We start from the raw sequence: 22980 nt of genomic DNA on the forward strand, positions 1-22980 counted from the left end.
GAGTTTTCCAGTGTCCACTGAAGCTATGAAAGAATCACAGGAAACACAAGAAGCTATCTTAGATGGTGACAGAGGTTTCAAGGAGACCGAGTTCTGGAAGAGGAGCAAAGTTGATGGCTGTATGGAGACTCCTGGGGTGAGTATGCTAATCATTGGCAGCAAAGGCCATGAGAAGGTCTCCAGTGGACCAGATCTGCAGTGTGACTCTGATGTGTCCGTTGGCTGTATCGTCCAGAACCTGATTCTCCCAATTCCCCCAGAAATTCATTAAATTACCAGTGTTTTTCTAGTGAGTGACTTTCCACTTATATAACTATATGTTATTTATCATTGCATAACAAATTACCTTCATATTTACCAACTTAAAATTACAGTAAACATTTATTATATTACATAGTTCTGTGGATCACAAATTTGAGAACATCTTAACTGAATGGTTCTGGTTCACAATTTTTCATGAGGTTGCAGTCACGATGTTGGCCAGGGATTTACTCATTTGAAGACTTGACAGGTGCTGCAAGATCTGCTTCCAAATGCCTAAATTTCCTATGGGCTGTGGACAGGAGGCCTTAGTTCTTTTCCCTGTAGAACTGTTCATGGGGCTGTTTGAATATCCTCATGACATGGCAGTCGGTTTTCTCCAGAAAAAGGGACCCAAGGAGAGCAGGATAGACACTGAAAGTCTCCTATGATCTAGCCTCAGAAGTCCTACTGCATCATTTCAGCAATATTGTATTGATGACGCAAGTCAGCTTTCTTCTGTGTGGGAGCAAACTGCATAAGAAACTGAACACCAGGTTGCTGGGGATAAGTGAGGCTTAAGCCATCTTGAAGACCGACTGCCATAATTAGTAAAACTGGTTTCAACTATTTGCAAATAAGGACCCTGTCTTTGAAAGCTATTGGATATTTCTAAGCAAAGGGGTCAACAGTCCGTTTAATGGTTTTAAGATTATTTCAGTTGCTATGTAGAGAATGAAACATTGAGACAATATGCAACTCAGGTGAGATATATTACTATGGTAAAAGTAAAAAGGCGATTTTGTTCAGGTTCAAGCCATGCTTGTAAAGATCAGCCATACAGTATTTGCTAATTGGGTAGAGTATTTGAGGGGAATCCATAAAGTAAGAGTGTCTCCAAAATTTTGGGCTTAAAAATAAGGCGTATAAAAGAGCCATTTACAGAGATAGAAATGAAAGGTAGAGGAATAGGTTTATAAAGGAAACTAAAACTTCTGTTTTAAACATAACCTCAATACCACACCTATTAGACACTTAAGTGGAGATATAGCTTAGGTCATTAAATATGTGAGTGCAGAGTTCAGGGCAGAGGATCAAAGCCACAGATGTAAATTTGCTGTCTTGAGGAACCAGATGATATTTAAAGGCACTTTCTCCATTGATTTAGTAGACCCATAACCGTAGAATGCAATTCAGAATTGAATTACATGAATATTACATGAATACTGAATTACATACATTAAATTTTACATGAATAAAATTTAATTGCTAAAATAAAGCAATTTCACCATTTCCATGGGCTTCTGTAATTCTTTCTTTAAAAAAAGTAAATAAAAATATGTGTTCACTAAAAAAGATAACAGAATATAATATCCTTAGAATAAACATTGTTAACCAATTAACCCAATATTTGAATCTTCAATATTATTAAACTGGACACAAAAAAATGTTGTTTCAACTTTCTTTAATTACAAGTCAGTTCAGCAAGCTTGAAATTTTGAAAACTATAATATTCCTTTTTTAAGAGCATAATTATATAGCAGAGAAGAATCACTACTTAATATTACAAATGACTTAATAAGGAAGGTAATTGAATAACCCTCTCCGTGAATCAGGCCCTCAGAGAGCCCTTTCACAAGAATGGAATGACTAAGCAATGACTCTTCATCACTCGCTCTACCACTCACTAGAGTAAATAGATGCTGATATAAGTTAGATAGCAGGTAATTGTGAAGGTATATCCCCAAGTATAGTTTGTTTATCAAAGTCATTTATTCTGGTTACACATATTTATTTGGAAATATGTGAGGGACTGAAAATATTTTACTGCTGAACATCTGTCTTCTGTCTTCCTATCTAGCTTCTTATATTCTAAACTGCCAGTTAGGTTATAGCTTTGTTGATTCATCACTATCAAAGCAGCCCTGTCTGTTATACACCTTTAAATCTCCAATTCTGGCCCAGCATGTATAACAATAATGGCATCTTGGGCTATTATCACTATAAGAAGAACTTAAATAAAAGTAAATGTTCTATTAAGCCAAAACAATAGCCACACTGTTGGTATATGGTCAATGAATGCCAACATTTTGGTGACATTTAGAATTGGAGTTTTCATTCCAATTCTAAAATAAAGAAGCTAGTTTTACAAGTTTTAAAAGAACCTTTCTTCATTATCTGAGTAGGAAAGTTTGACATATTCTTCATTAAATTCATGTAGATTAACCCTGGCTGGTGTAGCTCAGTGGATTGAATGTGGACCTGCAAACCAAAGGGTTGCCAGTTTGATTCCCAGTCAGGGCACATGCCTGGGTTGCAGGCCTGGTCCCCAGTTAAGGGCACATGAGAGACAACCACACACTGATGTTCCTCTACCTCTCTTTCTCCTTCCCTTCTCCCTCTCTAAAAATAAATAAATGAAATATTTTTAAAAAATCATGTAGATTAGTCACCAACATTTCTTCAGCTAACACTCAAAATTTATAAAACTGCATTTCCTATTTCCCAAAATCAGTTACCCCCCAAGGTAAATCTATTTGTCATTATTATTTTTAATCACCCAGGATGAAATTTTGGAATTGCTTTGACTTACTGTCTCTCAAACTTCCAATACCTAGCCAATGATTACATTTTTATAGTAAAAGATTAAGCTTCTATTGTATATTGTGTGCTTAAGATAGATAGATTATAAAGCTCATAGTTAAACACATCCAGAACTTGCATCCCATTTGTATTCATTCCATCTTCTATATTTCTACTGCTGCTAAACCAATCTTAGCTAGCTTCCTTGATTCCAGTCTCTTATACTCAATTTATCCTAAGTTTGATGCCAGATTAATCTCAGCAAAAAATGCTTTGCATATGTTATAATCTCCCCCCCCCAAAAAAATTTATTCATTCCACTTTTCCTACAGAATTATGTTACATATTTTTAGTGGGTATTCAAAACTCTCAACAATATGTTCCTCATCCTACTTTGGAGATCTCTGTCCACTCCCCTGAACCTTCTGTTCCATCTAAACTAATCTACACACTACTCCTACACAAGCCATACATACCCCTACTATCAAGCCTTAGTTCTTTCCATTTCCCTTGCCTCAGATGTATACTTCACTGCATTAAAGGTGTCTAAGCAGAATAATACAAGTTGAAGAACATACAATTTTATACAACTTTAGAGGTATATTGTTTAAAAGAGCATTAGACACTGAATAAAACTAAATATGAATTCTAAGTTATATTCTATTGTTCCAGTTAGATTGTACATACCTTGAAGCTTCCTGATTTTGAGGTCTGTACAGTCTAACTGGGAAATAAATGTATATGTGAAAGTCAAGTAGATATGTGTTTTAAAATCTCCCTCCTCTGTGCACAACATGTAGAGGTAGAACTTAAATAACTCACTATAGAACTTCTTAATCCTAAAGAAAGTTTTAAATGGATGAAAATTAGTTTCTAAATCTTGCCAAGCAGTAGTTTCATGTACACTAATAATAATAGTAATGTTAATTGGTAGAATGCTTACTATGTGGCAGATCTTTCTCAGAACTTTATATAAACTGATTCATTAAAATTGTACACAATCCCTTTAAAGTGGATTCTGCTATCAAATCTATTTTACAAATGTGAAGCTACAAGGTTTAAAAAAACTTGCACAAGGGCACACAGCATCATCTAACTCCAAATGTCTTCCTCTTCAGAACTGTAGTCTAACTTATATGGAAACATTTGGCTTATATCTCTTAAAATAGAGAACAGAGAAAAGCAGTTTACCATTCCTTAGTCCTCAAATCTTCAATGAAAAGTTGTAAATCTCTGGAGCTAATTGGCCTAAAATATCCTTTAAAATACTAAGAGATGACAGCAGACTTGTAAAATTCATAACATTCTCCATTTTGAACAATTTATGATTTTAGTAACATAAAATATGCTAGTACTGTTGTGTGAATTCGTATTGACAAATGGTGTCTTTTTATTTGCTTTCTTAAGTAGTTGTTCTTCTGCCACCAGTTAAATTACTATTCTTCAGGTTTCACTTTTCTGCTAAGTTGTGATTCATCAAGTTTAAAGATAGTCATTCAATCCACCAAATATCTTCCTCTTTTTACTACTTAATCTGATAAATGCAAATGTGCCAAAACAATGAAAAAATCTCCAATCAGGAAATTGTTTGTGTTGCATATGAAAGGATTTGACAGAATTGATAGAACATACAATTCAAAGCATGATTGACTGTCTACCAGTTTTTTAATTAAAAGAGAAAAGATGTAATAAATAGAATTGATAAATCTAAGTCAGTGTAGAGTCAAATTTTGACAATCCCCAAGGCAGCCTTAATTTTTTAAAGCTTGTTCATGATTTATGTTTTGAGAAAGTTGGAATTTCATTAAAAATAATTGAATTCCATTGTGTTTCTGTATACACAGAAATTTGATGATCGTTATCAGGCTCTTATGCTTCAAATTATTTTTGTCCATCAACTGCCTATTGTCACTACATTGCATAATATCTAACTTTTTTACATCCCTGTCAACCTAAGGAAGTGCCCAGGAGTATCTTAAGATATGACAATAAATTAAGATATGTTTATCTTCAATAATAATAACAACAGCATTATTTAGTATATATTACATGCAAGGTACTGGCTAAGCACTTTCATTTAATCTTCCCCTAATCCTCATAGTATCCCTATAAGACAAAGTACTATTTTAATTCTATTTTAATATAAAACACAGGCACAAAGAAGTTATCTAATTAGGAAGCATTGGAACTCATATTCTATCAAATTGCCTGGTTCTATAGCCCATGTTTTACCAACTCAGTAGCCCCTATCTGCCCTTCCTCCTGGCCTACAGCTACAGAAAGTAGATGGAGCTGATTTGTGATCAGTTTTGAATTGGGTCACCATCGTGTACCCATTGGCATACTCAACACTGAGAGGTGAAAGTAAGGACCCAAGGAGACAATAAGGATTCTGTTGTGTGAGAAAAACAGAGACCAGACTGACAGCAGGGAGTTGGTTTCTCCCGAAATTCCAAAAAGATAGTCCCGGACTTTCTGACTTCCTCTTTGGCCTCTTCATATTTATATATAAATAAAGCAGATTGATAACCTGGGTTCCAGAGTCCCAGTCCTGTTCTGGGAGCCATAGAATACTTAACTCCTTCATCCTTTCCTGAAACTTCAAGATGTCTTTGTGAGTGTGCTTCGATAACCTCATGGAGGCATGATTGTTAAGAGAAGAATTTCTTCAATGCGTACAGAATTAAAATTTATCTTCTCAACAGTTCTATCCAAAATTAAGATGCCACACTCCTGTGTGAAACTCTTCTCAAGCCACTCTCCAGCTCAACCTCATTGCTCTTGCTATGACCCAACTGTTGCTTGTTTTGGACATCCCCTTAGAGATAACCAGGATAATTTACTGACATCATTCTAAGAGTAATCACCAAGGTACTGATTTAGACATAACCATATTAACATACACAAATTGATTATATGAAAGCTGTGCCTCAGAAAGAGTAAGTTTAAATAGAATTTAAATCACTATTATGTGAACCAACCACAAACAAATAAATATTATAGTGGGGGGTGGTGTGTGTATATGGCAGTGGAAGTACATTACTGAAGAGCTACTGAACAAATGGTTTATTATCTATTTTGGAAAACAGTATATTAAATATAAATGAACCCAGAAGGCTGACATTTGACAATGGTGCCAAATGAAAAGCAAATACAAGAGAATTCAATTAAGAATTTTTAATTAAAGATAATATTTGATTTCTTCCTCATATGGAACATAATTATAGCTTTGTATTGTGTAAAACTATTGGTTCAATTTTATAATACAGGAAATTGCTTGACACAATTCACAATTTAAATTTACTATTTCTGCATCAAACAGAAATTTTGTTTTAAAATATAATACCCTTGTACAAACTATAATTGGTTGTCTGAAATGGGCTGATGTCTAACAACTCTCCCCCAACCCCTGCACACTGCCCAATGCCACTGATGCCCCATAAAAATGACATCTGCCTCTGGTCATGCAACTCAAGGGGTTTTTCAGCTCTGTCTGCCACTCTTGTTTATTCTCTAGTCCAGTTTGCAGTCCCCAGCTGTTGCAGCCTATGCAGAATCTGACAGCCTTTGCACTACCAGCACAGTTGGGCTGTCTGCCAGGCTTTCCTTCCAGGTTCCTGGCCCTGCCTCTGCAGGACTGCCTGGCTTCACGCATTGCCCTGAGCAGGCAAGTCCCTCCCTGCCCACGGGCTTCCCTGGTCTGCATTCTCAAGCCTGATTCACAGCTCCAGAGGAGGGAAACGAACTGTAATGAGCAAGTGTTTGTGCAATAAAAGTTGCAATTTCCCAACTCCTTTCAGAGATTTTAGAGAAAAATCACAGAAATGAGTGAGAATTCAATTGAAGATTCAGAAGCAGGATTTTTATATCAAAATATTTAAAGGAACATAAAACCTCTGACAAAAACACCAACTGTAGATGATAGCTATTCACAAGTTTAGATCATATGACTGTTTAAAATATTCTTAGAGAAAAAACATAGCCATGTCAATGTACCTATACAGCGCACACAAATTATTACACACACTGACATAAATATATAACTTCCTTAAAATCACATGAATACAAAACAAGCTACAAAATGGAGCCACTTAGTGCAAAGCTGTCCAATAGGAATATGTGAGCCAGGTATGTAATTTAAAACCTTCTAGTATACAGGTGGCAAACACAAGGCCCAAACCCCGCCCTCCACCTTGTTTTTTCTGGTCCCAGCATCTTATTTCTACCCAGTGGCAGTGCCCGAGCTCCTCGTCCCTACTTAAGGAGTAGTTACATTTATACAGTCCTAAAATTATATTCAACTCTTTGAAGGCAACTAAGAGGCTGATGTGGCCCCCATTGAAAATGAGTTTAACACCTCTGTGAATCTAGTATCTATATTTTAAAATTAAAATTCAGAGGCAAATTTATTTTAAATAATATATTTAATTTGACTGAATATATCCAAAATGTTATTTCTATATAAATTTCATATAAAATATAATAATTACATAAATATAATAAAATATAAAATTATTGAGATAACATTGAGATAACTTAAATGATTTTTTATGTGGCCTTTGATCTCTTAAACTTACAGCATACCTTGTTTTGGATCAACCACATTTCAGTTCTCAAAAGTCACATGTGGCTTGACAGCAGTCTTAGAAGGTGGATACTTGCTATAAATTTCCTATTAAAAGATTTATTTCTGTAATGAAAATATATTCTTAAAAATTAGATGCAAAATTTATGCTTATTAATACCCCAAAATAATTAAAAAGATTTAATTGTCGCCAAAAGAAGTTCTCATTTTACATACTTACTTACACAGCATCAACAAGCTCTTGTTCTGAATTCTTCCTGTTGCCAGATTAAAAACTGAGCTCCCTCATTCTAGGCATTGATCAAGCTGGATTTTGCACACGAAGTTGCCCCAGCCCTGTCTATGGATGTATGGTTCTGGGACAAGGAAAGACAGGTTAATGGAATAGTATATTCAGTGAAAAGAATATGCAAAAACAAGGCCTAGGAATTAGTGTGATTTCAATTCTATTTGCAATTTTAGGGATGACTTAACATTTCTACAAATTCTTATTTCTCTAATTAACTTTTCATGCTCTCTTCTCTCCTTATCTATAACTATAAATTTAATGAGAATTGATTTCATTCAACGGTTTTCTAAATAGAAAAGCCCTACTTTTATAAAGGTCATTTTAGAAAAGTCTTTAAATCCATGGGGAAAAAAATACCAGCATTTTTATTTTAAAAAGGCGAAATGAATACCAAAATTTCCTCCTTTAATTCATTAAGCAACACCATAGTTTTGTATTCATTTATTTCTTCATCCAACCAGCATCTTTTGAATAGACATTATATGTCTTATGTTATATGTACATAGAACAGAAAAACAACACAGACTGTCCCATCTCCTGCCTAGAAGTTTACATTCTATCAAAAGAGACAGACTGTGCACTGTCTGTACTCATGTTAGAAGTGTACAAGATGTGCTGAGAGTGTTGTGAACAGGTTATTTGGAAAGACATCAAGAAGGCACCTAACCTCACTTACATGGGCCAGTTATCTCTCAAAACAGAAAGAGCTGAGCTGAGCTGAAAGATGAAACAGACATTTGAAGGCCAAAGTAAAGGAAGAGAGGGGAAAACAAACAGTGTTCTTGAGAGAACTTGGTTTCAGATGAGGCAGTCTTTTATGCAACTTGAAGAAAGTTCATCTGGCTAGTTTGTAAGTGTGGGGAAAATGTCATAAACAGTGAAGCTGAGGAATTGAATCAGCAGAAGCCAACTTTGGAAGGACACAGTAAAGCCATCCCAAGGGTTTACATATAAAGAGTAGTTTTTCAATGGCATAAATCAAACTATTCATGTTATTTCTTTCAACGGGATTGGGTCATATTTTCTAAAGAATTCCAACTGCCACTAAAGAGAGTAGAGTTCCATTATGCATTATAAATTCATGCATCCTGTCCTGTGGATAACACAGAGCCAGGGAACAAGCTGGAGCGAGGAAAACCCATAGAAAGAATTGTATACTTTAATAATTGGTAGCTATCTTGACATTTTGTGATTAAAGGTAAGAAAAGAATATGATAATGATTTCCAGATTTCTTGCTCTGCCACGAAAAGTATGGTAATATCATTTATTAAGGCAGGGGGAGATAATAATAAACGTTAAATCAAACATACTGTGCCAAGTATTGTACTTTTTTGTATTAAAGATTTTAATCTTGACAATAATCATATGAAGCAAATACTATAATTATACAATCTAACTGGTGCAGCAACGAAGACAGAGTTAATCACCAAGATCGTAAAACTATCTAGATATTGGAGCCTAGGTTTCAGTACAAGCTGTGTCCATTCAGTCTGTGTCTCCAGAGATACGAGTTTTGGCCAGTACATTCAAAATACAGCAATCATGTAAGGCCTACTTTCTAATATTTTGTTTTCATTTGTAATGGTTTCAAAGAATGTTATATTGTTGTCATAATTTCTGAACCATTCTGAAGAAGAGATGCATGACCAAAAGTGTTTAAAGAAACTTTATTCCACTGAACGAAAAATCTTCCAGCAATATATGAATCTCTGCTAGACTAGCCAATATGATTCTTTTAGGACATTTAACATGACATTGTCAAAATATGCTCAGGCATAATGGATTCTAATGTTAGTCACAAAGATGCAAAGTGCAGCATAGAAAATATAGTTGATAATAGTCTAATAGCTAAGTATGGTGCCAGATGGGTACTTGAAACGTCAGGGGCATAGATAACTTTGTGAGGTATATGACTGCCTAACCTCTATGCTGTACATATGAAACTAATACAAAAATAATAGTAAATGTAAACCATAATCGAAAGATAAAATTTTAAAAACTTATGTTCTGGAAGGCATTTTTATTTGGAGTTTTGAATCATACTTATGAGTGGGTTATTGTTGGGTGACCATAGCCCCAGGTTGTCCCATACAGCACTGGTTTATGCTGTCTAAGCATGTAATTGTTAATAGTAATCACCCATTACATAACTCTCAGAGGTATCCTAGTTTAGGAGACAAATCGGTCTTCCTACAGGTTGGGCAGGCATAAAGGAGAGAACATTTCCATATCTTGGTACCGTGTATGATTATGAGTGTAAGCGTGTGTGGAAGTGACCAAGTGTGTGTGTGTGTGTGCTGAGAAAACATTTCTAACGATAGATCGTGGAATTTCTTGTTTTATCCAGAGTCTCCATTCTTCTAAACTCCCACCTCACCTATTCCCCACTCTACCTTCCTCAGCCTGTGTAGTTATAAAAATAAAGAATATAAACCCTCCCCTGGCTGGCATAGCTCAGCGGATTGAGCGCGGGCTGGGAACCAAAGTGTCCCAGGTTCGATTCCCAGCCAGGGTACATTCCTGAGTTGCAGGCCATAACCCCCAGCAACCGCACATTGATGTTTCTCTCTCTCTCTTCTCTCTCTCTCTCTCTCTATCTCCCTCCCTTCCCTCTCTAAAAAATAAATAAATAAAAATTTAAAAATCTTTAAAAAAATTTTTAAAAAAGAATATAAACCCTCTACAACAAAGCTCAAAATTTAGTAGAAAAAAAGTGTGGAATGGAAAGATTCAGAGTTACACAAAACAAATATTCCCTCTTCCTGATTTTGGAGACCAGATTCTTAAACAATTTTAAGGACTTGGAAAGTTGAAGAGAGAGAAGTGACATAGATAACAAAACAAGATACAGAACCCACAGCAGCACAATCCAGGGTAAGAATCCAAATAGAATCCATGCTGTGTTATTTCATACACAACTTCCCAGTATGACTAACTGTCAACAGTCACGCACGGTTCATCGGCTGACTAGTTTGAGGGGGCTCTACTCAGTCCTTCCGCACACACCATAAGACCTGCCCGTGCACACAGTGTGCTCTCCAGAGGCCCGATACACTTAAACAACTTGCAGTCTTGGGGGGTGGGGAGGTGGGAAGAATTATGTAGAGGAAAAGCCTTTCCCTTGACTAAAATGAGATTAAAATGTTATAAAACATTTAACTTGATTGTGTTTCATTGGGAGGGTTATTATATTTCATTTCCAGGTGTTTCTCAAGAAAAAAATAAAATTATATAATACTTTGACTCCCTGTTTACTCCACACTCTGAGTGGAACCAACATTCCATGGCAGTAGCCAGGAGAATAAGAAATACTGGCAACAGATCACCACAAACCAGGTTACCTGGATTACCATAAAACCAGACCAACCTGCTTAGGGCACTAGGAATGAGCCTTATGTTTACTCCTCCAAATCAGCCTCAAAAAAATTTGGATGTTCATTCTAATTATTCTTTTTCAACATCATTATGGAGTTTCTAGCCAGTGCAAAGAAGCAAGAAAGAATAATAAAAGACATACAGATTGGAAAACAAGAAATAAAGTGTCCCTACTTTTAGACAACATGCTTGTTTATATATTAAATGCCCAAAAGTCTACAGAAGAAGCTAGTAGAACTAATAACTGAGTTTAGCAAGTTTGCAGGATACAGTCGGTATAAAAAAAATCAACTGTGGTCTTATATACTGGTAATGAGCAACTGGAAATTTGAATTGAAAAAAATCCAGAAAACATTAAATACCCAGTTACAAATACAACAAAATATGTGCCAGATCTGCACCTTAAAAACTACAAAACACTGATGAAAGAAAATGTAAAAGTATAAGGGGAGATGCCTCCCACAAAAAATGGAATTATCTTCTGGTGGGCAGGCTCCTTGTAGTACAGGCTTCCCCCACTAAGTGAGTGTTCTCGGAACCCAACTGTATCAGTGTACCAGCTGGTATTGTTGTGAGAGGCTGCATTTGGCTTCAGTGAATTTTTTTGAAGCCTCTTTTCAATGTGTTTGCCCATTCCATGATGGGTGGTTAAGGAGTGCACCTGCCCACACTGCACTGAGTGTTCAGCAGTCTTTGACCAAAACCAGCATGACTGCCTTGCCCTACTCTCCTTATTTACCCAATTAAAAATCCTAAGCAGGAGTTCCAAAATGTATGCCTTTTTCTCTGCTGTTTCTAAATTTATAACTTACCTAGTGGCTGATACTTCTGTAGCTTATTTTGGGGTCACAAGGTTATGAGTCAACTTGAGAATCAAGTGGACACCACGAAAGGAGAGCACAAAAATGTATTCTGGTCAGATCTTTAAACCATGAATCAAACTATTGATTTTATTTCTTTCAACAGGATTGGGTCATATTTTCTAAAATAGCCCGACTGACACTAAGGAGGCTTGTATATAATAAAACCCAAACTGGAATAGTCCATTTTTTTTCAAAACATGTACCAATGTCTTCTGAATCTTCCATCTAAAAACATAGCATCAAGATAGTGCCTACCTTGTAATAACTCAGGTCTTCTCTCCTGCTTTTGGCCTGTCTCAGTTTCCTCGGACATCACAACATTTCCAACAGGGGGCATCCTGTAGCAGTATAAAAGCACACTATCTAATTGCAAAGCCTATTGTTCATAACAACTCACAAAATACGTGTCTCATATGTTATTAAATACCTTGGGGACTTCATAAAACTCTTAAAAGTCAGTGCAGATTCTCCTTTACGTCTCAGTGCCTTTCAGTCCCAAATGGAGCTGTATGTAGTATTGTGAAAGATTTACTGTTTCTTTGGTTGCTGGTGCCTGGACACTTGAGAATAAAAGTGCATGTAATGCTGTTATATGGGAAAAAGGTGTTAAGGGTTGTCTTCTTTATATAGCCCATTCTTGCACCAGAAAGTTTTTTGGATCACCCAACATAGTTCTTTCCTTTTACCATTTCTTTTTTTGCAACAATTTTTATTTTATTTGAAAATATATGCCTATAGTAATTTTTAAGTAAAACAATAATTAGCAACAAGCAGCTTCACTAACTTGGACTGTTTTTAAAGTTTTGGGGGGGAAACTATCAATAGATCCCCCCACCTTAACACTACAGCAATACAAATATTTGTGGGTTGCCTTATAGAGGTTGTTTATGCACATATTTTATGTAGTTATTTTCAAATTTAATATTTATTGCTATGTTTTTCCATTTGACATTTTAATGTAATGTTTCTATGTTGATACATAGTTTGAATAATTATCATTTTCATGTCTTCATAAATTTAGCCACATTTCCTACTATTACCTTTCAGAGGAAACATGTTTATCTTGTCAACTCTCTGCAGAACATAATTTCAGATATTTAATAAAAACTTAGATGTAGAAATTTTTCTTTTGCAAAGCATTTACCTCTGGCATCTACTGAAGAATGTGGGGCATCCAAACCTAAGTCCAGTGTACACTGGGTCAGAGGTACCCACTCAGGGAGGCTCATCCTCCTGTTTCAATTTGAAATGCCAATTTCTTAGGTGAAGGCCCAGGAAATCTCTCTGCCTACCCTCCTCAAGTTGACTATGAGGAAATAGCACATCATCTATCAGCGTCCACCTGCTTGCTACATACCTGGACCAAGCACACTAATGTCTACTGAGTCTGGCATTGGCTTTAATTTTTTAAATATTACAAAACTCATCCAGGCCCTCAAATTTTAAATTCTATTTCACTTCTTCAAAACACTCATAATAAACGCTCCTCTCTCATAGACATTTTCCAATTTATTTTTCACAAAGTCAACTTTCCCTTTTCTACCAATTTTCTACATGACATTGCTCACGTTTGGAGACAATCTCAGAGGCCATCCTCAGAAAAAAAGAGGCAGAGACCTATTTAGTAGTAAGGACTCCTTACTGTCTTTAAAGCCTCAAAGCACTGATGAGAAAATAAAAGTATTATAGTTAACATTTTTTGAGGACTTAGATTAGTCAAGTACAGTACATAGCACCTTATTTATTTATTTATTTATTTAAAATTAATTACCCAAAATCTTAGGAGATAGGTATTATGACAAGTTTCATTTTAGGAGGGAGGAAATGGAGATTTTAAGGTTTATTAATAATTTGCTCAAGATCACATAAAGCATAAATGTTAATGTTGAGACAGGATTGCTGTTTAATTCTACTTAACCTAAAAATCAACAAGGGTAACTCAAGAATTAAATACTAACATCACTCAGAGAAGATGAGAAAATGAGAGCTTGTTCATGATATGAAAATAGACTAAACAATATATTTTCTGCATACTTTTCTGTGAAGTAGATTATACTTCTTCTCATTCCCCCACACACCCATGCCTAACAGGAAAATTTATAACTGCATCTTTTCTAGACTAGGCTTCAGAATCTTCCCCAAGACAGTGGTCTAGGAAGCCATCCCCATTACCCGGGACAGGCTGAAAATGTGACTCTTACTGCCTTCCTAGGACCCTGATACAGGCCCCCTCACTGGACACTTCCAGAAGGGCAGCTGTGATCTGTGTCCTAAACAAAGAGTGTGGGATAGTATCATCTCCTTCGTAACACACTCGAGAGGATTAAATAAGCTAAAACAGAGTTCCAGATAACTTGATAAACGTGTACTTGATAAATGTGTACTCCACAGGAAAACATTATTGTGAGCCAGGCACTTTTCTGCGTTTTTAGGATACACATCAGTAAAGGTACATCCATCTTTATACAACAAAGATAAATCCATCTCACTACCACCACCTTTCACAGAGCTTAAGATGACCACAGAGTACTCTCCAAATGCATTGTCATTTATTCGTATATTTATTCATTGAGTGTTTTCAACAAACACTCTTAATTATCCGCTATGTGCCTTAGTTTGAATATTTAAAAAAATGAACTGAACTTTGTTTGAAGAATATTAAGAAATGCAAACCCTGACTTCAAAAAACACTTTTACTCCATCAAGAAATCTCAAAAGGAATAAAATATAGCTAACTATAATAAAATTTGTGAGGCATTATGAAATAGGTAAATATAACAGCCACAGAAGTACAAGCAATATTGTCTCTACCTGAAGACATGAACCTTGATTTAAAATATGAATAGATAGCCCTGGCTGGTGTGGCTCATTGGGTTGGGTGTCATCCCGTGAACTGAAGGGTCACCAGTTTGATGCCCGGTCAGGACACAGGCCTGGCTTGTGTGCCAGGTGCCTGGTGGGGGGGGCATGTAAGAGGCAATCAGTCAGTGTTTCTCTTACACATCAATATTTCTTTCCCTCTCTTTCTCTCCCCCTTTTCTTCTCTCTAAATAAAAAATAAAAATAAAGTCTTAAAAAATAAAATATAAATATATAATGTATTTGTATTTAAAACATCTCAGTAGATCTGAGTATTACTTTAAAGGGTAGTATCCTTTCTCATCTAGTTTGAACAGAATTTCATCTGAATTATATCTGCTTGATTTTTAAAAAAGAAAAACACACCATTACTCCACACTGCACTTAAATAGATGCACACTATGTGTCAAGCATGTGTGGTGAGTGACTCAGTGGGGTACAGCTATCACACGCCCAACCCTACATTGTCTGAAGGAACACTGTAATTCAGAGGTGGATCTGGGCACGCCTCACAGGTTTCATTTAACTAACACAGTGCTGACCTTTGTGTAATACTAACATATAATCTTTTTTCCCTAAGGACTGGCTTGCTCATTATGTTTTCTGCCTGAAACTTAGAACACATTGATTTCTAATAGCCAGTTTATAAAACTGCCAAGTCATGTCTGTCAAGTGACTGTTTTCAACCAAACAGCTTAAAAGTTATATGAGCTAATTCAAGTAACGGAAGCATGAATCAGAACCTGCAGGTTGCAAAGGACGCAGGGGATGTGAAAGCCGAGTTCAAGACTGCAGAAGTGACCATGAGGACACAGGTACAGGACAGCTGTGGCTCTAAAGTGACCTGCCACATAACAAGCTGATATGTACTGGTCAGAAATTTTAGGTTTTATTGTGATAAACAATTCTCTAGAAAGTCTGAGTAAACTACATACACACATATAGAGTATTTTATACAGAAAATGATAATTCTACTTATTATATGACCTATCTGGGAAACTTTAAAAGATCTTGTGTGACAATTCAGGTATTTGATACATTCACATACTTAAAGCTGTGGATATAAGTTAGAATTAGAATCATCTGAGAGTAATGGAGACCTAAAATAATATTGAATAAAGACAGATTTTTTTTTCTTAGTAGGTTAGTGGGAGGAGGTAGCTCTAGTCCAGAAGCCTTGCTGAAGCAAGGTCCCTTCCAGCTCCTTGCTTTACCATCTGTAGGGTATAGTTCTCAGAATCATGGTTTAAAAGGGAAGTTAGAGCTCCAGGCATCCAATTTGTGTTACAGGCATGTTAAAAACAAAAATGGAACAAAAGTAGACCATTATACATTAGGGTTTCCAGAAGTTTCCACATATTTACATTTGGTTGGCCAGCTTTAGTCACATGCTCACTCCTGGCTGCAATGAAGGTAGAACAATATTTCTTTTTATTCTGACAGTGATCTGCTTCTGCTAAAACATGGGCATATTCCAACTGAAGGACAGGCAGAGAATGGCCATTAGAAGGTCTCTTACTAGTCTCTGCCATATCATTTGATTAATTGGGTGATTTAAAAATACTTTGAGAACATAAAAATAAGCAAAATATGAATTATTTGTAGTCAACAAAATAAGACAGAGTGCAAAATGGCCAGATAGGGAAATAACAGGGTAAAGAATTAAAACAACCTTTGTAATATTAGACCTTGGAGGGAAGAGAGAAAATAATGTTTTCAGTAGGTGAATAGAAAGGAAAATTAAGGAATATATAGATCTTTATCAGTGGAGAGAACAAGCAAATGAAGAACAAAAATTAAACCCAATTAGAGAAGGAGTCATTAAACAGAAAACGTGTGAATGAGGTTGAGCTCTCTGGAAATTTTCCATGTAAGTAATTGACTAGTTTAAAATTTGATTATTTAAAGTCATGTTAATATTTTTTAAAAAAAACATTATCTGAAGTCTATTAAATTTACAATGAAAATAGTGCTAGGAGCTCTAAAACATAACAAAAAAATTATTTTTTTCTTTCAAAACAATGAAACCATTTCACATTGAAGTTCAAAACTTCATGTGGGAAGAAATATTTTCATTCAATAATGTAAATAATTCTATAATAAGTAAATAATGGAAGACAATGACATAATGAGTAACTTTGGGAAACAATGTATTAGAGCTCGACCTCATAGGAAAAGACGGACATCAACTGGCAACATAAAGACTTGAGCTTGAGAGTTAAGAGGTGGGAATGCAGCAGGAGAAGCTATGATGCAACTTCTAATCAGCGCAGGGTATAAAAGATTCATTTGGGTAGAAAACATTCCATAGCTTCCAGTCCATTCTTGACTACTATCTTCTCTGCTCATCCCACAGACCCATCTCTAGTTAGATGGAGAAGAAAGAAACCACGACTATTTAGGAAGCTGGGCACCATGCACCACTGGTTCATCATACACGACTTCTGTAAACATCTTTCAAACCCCCAAAATCTTAGTAAAAATCACATTATGACAAAATTCATATCAAGTACTAGAGACCAGGAATATTAAATAATATATAGATGTGTAAGATCCTTTACACTGAAGTTATTCTAAGCTGCAAAATAAGACCATCTCCCAGGACAAAGGACACCCAGACATCTACTCCCAACACCTTTGAGTGGTGAGGGTTGGCTGACAAAATTAATTAATCTCATGAGTGTGCCATTAGTTCGTTGATGCACAATGCCTAACAACAACAAAAACAACAACAAAAAACAAAAATGTTTCTGCAACATCAGACAAGTTAATAAATAAGTGTACTCCCTTGTTTTCAGCTGTATCTACCACAAAGTAATATAGTAAAACTGGTTATTCTGTCATAATACTAAATCAGTAGTCAGCCTTATGTGCCATTGATTAATTTAACATGGGAAAATAAACTATTATTTAATAAGAGCTTTGTTGACAAAACTTTTCCCAATAATGGACTTTCTAAGCTAGAAGAATAAAAGCTATTACGGGGATTCTTGGTGATGCAGATGGGAACCACTGAGCCCATTTTGAGAAATGACAGAACTTTATATCTTTGTAGAAAATCATTTCAGTTAAGTAGAACTTCTCCATATCTAGGTTCTTTTTCTAAATAGTTGAAAATTCATCAGTCTACTTTTATAATAATTAGTATTTTAATGCAAATATTAGAAAAATTTAATCTGTCCTCCAAGTTTTTATCAGAGTTAAGAAGTTGTGGAGAACAATTGCTCTTCTCTCATCATTTCAAAATGTCCTGAGATAGTTAATAGTGCCCTCAAATAAAGAAGTTACTGAGATTTTTAAAACTTAGCCTTGGCATTAGGACACATTTGTAATAACAAACAAGTAATAGTTTGATATTCCTGTCAAAACTATAAGGCTTATTTCACACACACATAAATAGTTGAATATCAATGTTGGCTGAAGCATTTGTCTCACAGAGCACCGCTTTGACTCTGAAACAAAATTTTACTATTCTATAGTGAATTACAGAGCAAAACCAAGGAGACTATGTTAGAAATCAATAACTCTAGATCTAGTTTCAGATAAGACAAACTGTTTCTAGGATTAGACCAATTAGGGAGTTTCTAAGAATGGGGCACACTTCTCCAGAACTCGGCAACATAATCATTTGAGTATAGGAAGAAAATGTAGTTTGTAAAATATAGTTTAAAAATGTCTTGCTAACATTTAATAAATGAATTGATAGAAGAGCATGTATAAAATATGCATATCCTGTAAGCACAACTTCAAAACGTCATTGATAGAGATGTGCAATCAAAAGTTTAGACACCACCAAATAAGATGGTTAGAGGACTTTTCCTATTTTGTGGTTTTACAACTCATTCTGAAGTAGTCATTTAACTTCTCTGGTGGAAGGAAACTGAGAGTCATTAACAGTGCAAAGCTCTTTGAAGCAGTAGATAGGGAGTAGTTAGAGTGTGCAGCAAAAGGCAGTAAGGAGCAGAGATGCACCGGATAGCACTCACCTCACCTAAGTGGTAATATTTACTCTTCAGCTCTAGCTGATGGGGGCTCTGTAAGTATGGTATTTTGCCATGTATAATGTGCACCTCCGTTTTTGGCCCAAACTTTTAGGGAAAAAAATTCTTCATTTTAATTTAATTCAATTATTTATTTATTTATATTTAGGTATTTTTTTGTAGTATAAAGGAATTCTTTAGCATTTATTTTTGAACATACTGTACAAGAAATTTTAGGTAACAAAGAATTACAAAACACAAGAACAGATACAAGGTACAAGAAATTTTATGTGTACTGCCCAGGTATAATGCATCTTTATTTTTCCCTCAAAAATTTGGGCAACAAGATACACATTATACGTGGCAAAATATGGTACATGCAGAGTAATCCAGAGAATCCAAAAATTTAGATTTTATATTAACTTTCATGAGTTTTAAAAAGACTGTTTAGAGGGAAAAAGGTAAACAATGAAACAAAACATCAGGGTCAAGACAGCCCTGTAAGATGCAGGCCACTCTGGCACACTGGTTGGGAGCAAGAACTGGAGAGCGAGGCAGAGAGAGCTCGAGTCTCAACTAACAGCTATATCACCAACAGTTTGTTTGACTTGGCTCAGTTCCTAATGAGGCTCAACTTGTTTTATCACATATAATATGAGAAAAATGACAGTCTGTCTTTTGGGTTGTAGTTAGGGCTAAATGACAAATGCATGAAAGCTACTTTAGCATCATGCCCAGTATGTGGTAAGTACTCAGTGTCTTGGGTATAATTACAACTGAGTTTTTATTATGTACCAACCACTGTCAATAATAACACTTGGTTTAAATTCTTTTACCAGCCTTTGAGAACAACATAATCTGTGTTAAAAAAGAGAAAGCTGAGGATCAGAGAGAAATAAAATATGCCTTAAATCATTACTGAATAACAGCACTAAATAGAGTTGCCGGGATTCCAACCTTAACCATCTTCCCCAAGGCCTGAGTTTCAAGCTCTTTGCAGCGAGCTATTCCTATTCTCATCTATAGAAGCAGCATTTTCTGTACTGGAGAAGCAGTCGAGTGGTTTCAGACTGTGATTTCTTATTTCTGTTTAAAAGATAAAAAACAAAATGCTATCTTTTCTTTTGATGGTTTATGATCTGAAAACTTCACATAATAATAAAAAACTTTATTTTCAAAATTGTGTTACATTAAGCCTGAAACTTTGATTAACTCATGCAAGAAAATAAAAACAAGGATTCCTCAAAGAAGTAAACAGACTATGTAACATAATTATCTGTATTGCCAAATTAACTAAAAACTACACCATCTCCTTTTACTAAAAATAGTCTGGCTTCTCATCTAGGAATGTTATAATCCCCCCTGTACCTTCATTTCAGATTAATATCCTGAAGAGAAAAATGTAAATTTATCTGTGTAAGAGGAATGTCATTTAATATTTATGTAGGAAACATACAACTTCAAATTTATTAGGAGAGAATAATTTATTTAAAGCGTACTAGTTGTTCATTATGTTAGAAGCAATTTCTCCCAACATTTTATTTTTAGTCTCTATACAAGCAATTGAAGATTGAAGCAAGACTATTCTCTCAATGTTACTCAAACCCAAAATTGCCAGCATTTCATTTTATTTTCTGTACCCTAGGCCAGAAGTTTGCAAACCATGGCCTAAAGGTCAAAACTGGTCTTCTATTTGTTTTTATAAATAAAACTCTATTGGTATTTTATTCTTTTTGAAGCAATTGTGAATGGTATTGTTTTCTTAATTTCCCTCTCTGTTTGTTCATAATTGGTGTAAACAAGTGCAACTAATTCCTGGATATTAATTTTGTATCCTGCTACATTACTGAATTCATTTATCAGTTCTAGTAGTTTCTTGGTGGAATCTCTAGGGTTCTCTACGTACAATAGCATGACATCTGCAAATATAATGACAATTTTATATCTTCCTTTCCAATTTGGATGTTTTTTATTTCTTCTTCTTGTCTGATCACTGTGGCTGGGACTTCCAGTATTAATGTTGAATGAAAGAGGTAAAAGCAGGCATCCCTGTCTTGTTCCTGATCTTAAGGGGAACACTTGTAGTTTTTGCCAGTTGAGTATGATGTTGACAGTTTGTTTTTCATATCTGGCCTTTATTATGTTTAGGTATGTTCCTTCTATTCCCATTTTGCTGTGAGCTTTTATCATAAATCAGTGAATTTTATCAAATGCATTTTCTGTATCTATTGACATGATCATGTGGTTTTTGTCCATTTTGTTCATGTTGTGCACCACATTTATTGATTAGTGAATGTCAGGCCAACCTTGCATCCCCAGAATAAATCCCACTTGATCAGGGTATATGATCTTTTTGAATTATTGCTGTATTTATTTCACTAATATTTTGTTGAGGATTTTAGCATCTATGTTCATCAGGGATATTGGCCTATAATTTTTTTTGAGTGTCTTTACCTGGTTTTGGAATTAGAATAATGGCCTCGTAAAATGATCTTTGGAGTCTTCGCTTCTCTTGAAATTTGTGGAACAGTTTGAGGAGGAGAGCTGTTAGTTCTTCTCAGAATGTTTGGTAAAATTCACCTGTGAAGACATGCTGGTTCAGGGCTTTAGTTAGTTGGAAGATTATTGTTTTTTTTTATGCTTCAATTTTACTAGGTTTAATCTATCTATTCAGATTTTCTGATTCATTCTGATTTAGTTTTGGGGCAATGTAAAAGGCCTATACTTAGAAAAGTATGACACTGAAGAAAGAAATTGAAAAATATATAAATAAGAAAATGCACATACTATGTTCATAGATAAGAAGAATTAACATCTCTAAAATGTCCATACTAACCAAAGCAATCTATAGATTCAGTGCAATTCCTATGAAGATGCTAATAATGTTATTTCACAGAACTAGAAAAAATATTTCAAGAATTTACATGGAACTGCAAAAAACCCCAAAAGCAACAGCAATCTTGAGAAAGAAGAATGTAGTTGGAGGAATCACACTATCTAATATCAAACTATACTATAAGACCATAATAATCAAAACAGCATGGCACTGGCATAAAAACAGACACATAGATCAATGGAATAGAATAGAAAGTTCAGAAATGAACTCATGCCTTTATAGTCAATTAATAACTGATGGAGGAAGCAAACACATACAATGGGCTAAAGATAATTTATTCAATATATAGTGTTGAGAAAATTGGACAGACACATGCAGAAAAGTGAAACTAGTCCACTTTCTTATGCAACACACAAGAATAAATTCAAAATGGATTAAAGACTTAAATGTTAGACCAGAAACCATAAAATCCTAGAACAAAATAAAGGCAGTAAAGTCTTGGACAACGCTCATAGCAATATTTCTTCTGATATATCTTTTCAGGCAAGAGAAACAAAATAAATAAATAAATGGAGCTATATCAAACTAAAAAGTTTTTGCACAGCAAAGGAAACCATCATCAAAATGAAAAGACAACCCACTGAATGGAAAAACATATTCACCGATACATGTGATCAGAGGTTAATATCCAAAATTCATAATGAACATATAAAACTCAACACCAAAATCCCACAAACAAGCTGATTAAAAAATGGGCAATGGACCTGAATAGACACTTCTTCAAAGAGGGCATGTAGACGGCCAACAGATATATGAAAAGGTGCTCAATATCACTAATCATCAGAGAATGCAAATTAAAACCACAATGAATTATCACCCCACACCTGTCAGAATGGCAATCATCAATAAATCAACAAACAATAAGTGTTGGTGAGGATGTAAAGAAGAGGGAACACTTTTGCACGTTGCTGGGAATGCAGATTGGTGTAGCCACCTTGGAAAGCAGTATAGAGACACCTCAAAAAAGTTAAAAATAGATTTGCCTTTTGACCCAGAGACCCCACCTCTGGGAATATACCTAAAGGAACCCAAAACACTAATTTGAGAGAACATAGGCACCCCTATGTTCATTGCAGCATTATTTACAATTGCCAAGATATGGAAGCAGCCCATGTGTCCATCAGTAGATGAGTAGATAAAACAACTATGGGACACTTACACAATGGAATGATACTTAGCCGTTAAAAAAGAAAAAAATTACCCTTTGAGACGATGTGGATAGACCTGGAAAATATTATGCTAAGTGAAATAAGCCAGTCAGAGAAAGACAAATACCATATGATTTCACTCATACATGGAATCTAATGAA

The sequence above is a fragment of the Phyllostomus discolor genome, chromosome 3 (genome assembly GCF_004126475.2).
Source record: "Phyllostomus discolor isolate MPI-MPIP mPhyDis1 chromosome 3, mPhyDis1.pri.v3, whole genome shotgun sequence".
NCBI classification, from domain to species: Eukaryota; Metazoa; Chordata; class Mammalia; order Chiroptera; family Phyllostomidae; genus Phyllostomus; species Phyllostomus discolor.